Below are 3,169 nucleotides of genomic sequence, written 5' to 3' on the forward strand. Positions count from 1 at the left end.
GATGTGTGGGTTTGTTCCAACTCCTTAGTCTCTAGATAGGTTTCAGGCCTCGCTCTACCAGTGGTGCGAGACCGAGCTAATCCCCATAGAGACCAGAGGTCTGACTACTCTGTAGTCGTTCATTGAGGAGCTCCATCTATACGCGGGACTTCAGGTACAGGTCAGTGGGGCGGAGGGTGGGTGTAAGGCATCGGGCTGTACCATGCCTCGGGTCGGGTTAGATATCTGGACACCGGGGATCAAGATTCCGCAAACACCGCAAACGTAATATCCCTCCAGTCCCTCCTCCTGCACATGTATTAGTTCTGAATAAATCTGACTGGCATGAAAGCCTCTACATGCAAACACACACACTGAGCTGATGCAGACCCACACACGCACACACATAGCATATGTGCACATACATACAACCTTATGTGCAGAAAGGATCCATGAAAAAAATGACCACAATGTAGATGCATATAAATGCACATTGCCAATGCTGTGCATGCGAGCATTCCTATGCAAACTAACACACACACACACACACACACTGCCACACACACACAAACACACACACGCAGCTTTTAGATTACAGGGATTAAGCGCAGATCGGCCGAGTCGGGCGATCGCTGTCTAATCCAAGGTGATCATCCAGTCGATCTGATCCCTCACTCTCACTGATTGACGGACAGCTGTCGCCCATAGCAACCCCCTGCCCCCCATGCCACCACATCACACAACTGTCAGGCTGCAGCCGGAGCTGGCCCCGCCGTGTCACCATGGCAACAGGGCAAAACAACACAGGTCCTCTTCCATCTTTCAGGTTTTATCTTTTTTTTCGGCTCATCCCCGTTTCCCCAACGCTCTCGTCTAATCTCTCTCTCTCTCCATCTCTCCCTCTTCATCTGGCCATCTTCGACTCCCTCCACCGACCTCTCTCTTTCACGATCCCACCTCTCCCTTTCCCTCTCTTTCTCCATCATAAACCCTGTCTCTACACATCCCCCTCACTCGTTCTCTACCTCTCTCCCATCACCCCTCTCTTGGTCCAATCTCTCTTTCCATCTCTCTCCCCCTTCTCTCTCTCTCATGTTCTTTCATCTTTCCCTCTCAGCCCCTCCTTCCCTCTTTCACTCCCTCCCATCCCCTCTCTCTCTTTCCCCATCCCTTTCTCCATCAGCGTATCCTCTCACCACCATCCCCCCCCCCCCCCCCCCCCCCCAGCTTTGCGGACTGTTGATAGGTTGCCGTGGCAGCAGCGGTCTAAATATAGAACTCTGATGTATGGCTGCTACGCCGCCGCTCCCTGGTATACTCGGCCTGCTTACAGTCCCCCCCCCCCCCCCAGACCCCCGGTCCCACAACAACTCTCAGGCAAAGGAAACACTGACGGACGCACTCTTTGATCTCCGTTCACCGAGCCACGCTCCCACCCCACCCCAGCCCACTCTCTCTCCCTCCTTCATCCTTTTCTTTATTCATTTTCTGCGCCCTTCTTCTCCACTCCTTCACGGCGTCGCTGCACCCACCCGCCGCGTGTTCTTCGCGCCAGCCATCACAGGTATATGGAGATGCGTGCCGGCAAATATTGACACTGAGCGTAATGAATTCAAATTGCGCTGGTGACGACGGCGCGGCTGGCGTTGTGGAAAACGGGGAGCCAATAATCAAAGCGATGGCTGAGGTGGAAAGTGTGTTTGATGGGCTTGTCAAGTTGCATGTGTGCGTGCATGGTTGGGGGTAGGGTGTGTGTGTGTGTGTGTGTGTGTATGTGTGGATTGTGTGTGTGTGTGTGTGTGTCACGCATTTGTAAAGATGTGCGTGTGTGTGCGTGTGTGTGTTTGTGTGTGCGTGTGAATGTGTGTACGGATATGTGGGTGCATGCATGTGTGTATGAATATGTCGTGTATGAGTATGTACCTGCCTGTGCATGCATGCATGCATGCATGCAAGTGGTTGCATGCATATGGATATGTGGGTGTGTGTGTGTGTGTGAGTGAGTTTAAACAAAGAAGGGCACCTAGCTGACATCACTCTTAGTGGGAGTCCAGCTAAACATGGTTTCACTACACTCTCTCTCTCTCTCTATCTCTCTTCTATCAGCCACTCTACCTCTCACGCTCACTTCCCCTCTCTCTCTTTCTCTCTCTTCCTTCGTGTGCCTGCCTTGCCTCCTTCTTCTCCTTGTTATGTTGCCATAGCGGCAAGGGGGCCATGAAACATTACAGCTGACAGTAAAGTCATCTCATTTTACTGTTGCTATGACAACAAACTGCTCACTGTTGGCTGAGGCCGGCACGAGCAGCCGCCCATGCCTCGAGCCGGAGTGTATGTGTGTGTGTGTGTATGTGTAAAATTGTGTGTTTGTGCGTGTGTGTGTGTGGTTGTGTGTGTGTGTGTGTGTTATGTCTGTGTATTATGCATGTGTGTTTGTGAATTATATATTTTTTGGTGCGTTAGTGTGTTGGTGAGGGTGTGTGTGTGTGTGTGTGTGTGTGTGTGTGTGTGTGTGTGTGTGTGTGTGTGTGTGTGTGTGTGTGTGTGTGTGTGTGTGTGTGTGTGTGTGTGTGTGTGTGTGTGTGTGTGTGTTTGCATGCCAACTTGTCTCCTTCTGGCTCTCATGGAGCTTAATATATTTGCTCAGCTCTGGACTAACTTTAATACAACTTCCAACCCTACCCGTGGCCCCTTAGGGCCAACTGCTGAAGGGCCCATGCAGATATCAGCTCTGGCCCCTGACCAAAGGTTGCCTGCTGCCTGTGTGTGTGTGTGTGTGTGTGTGTGTGTGTGTGTGTGTGTGTGTGTGTGTGTGTGTGTGTGTGTGTGTGTGTGTGTGTGTGTGTGTGTGTGTGTGTGTGTGTGTGTGTGTGTGTGTGTGTGAGAGATAGAACGAGAGAGCAGGAGAGAGCGAGTTGCCCCTCATACTTGTATGACAGATCGGTTAGACGTTACTGCCCCCCCCGCCCGCGTGTTCTCTAGCCCTCGTCTTTTGTGTTTCCTCGTTGTGTGTTCGGATTGACTTTTGTGTTCCCGTCAGTCGAGCGAGGCGACATTCGGCCCGCCGTGTCTGCGTGCGGACTGCGCGGACCGCGTGTGTGTGTGTGTGACTGTGTGCATGCTTGTCCCCATGTGTCACCCAGTGTTTGTCTTTTGTTTGACAGGCTCCCTCCCTCCCTCCCTCCCTCCC

This window comes from Gadus morhua, chromosome 21, assembly GCF_902167405.1.
Source record: "Gadus morhua chromosome 21, gadMor3.0, whole genome shotgun sequence".
Taxonomy (NCBI): domain Eukaryota; kingdom Metazoa; phylum Chordata; class Actinopteri; order Gadiformes; family Gadidae; genus Gadus; species Gadus morhua.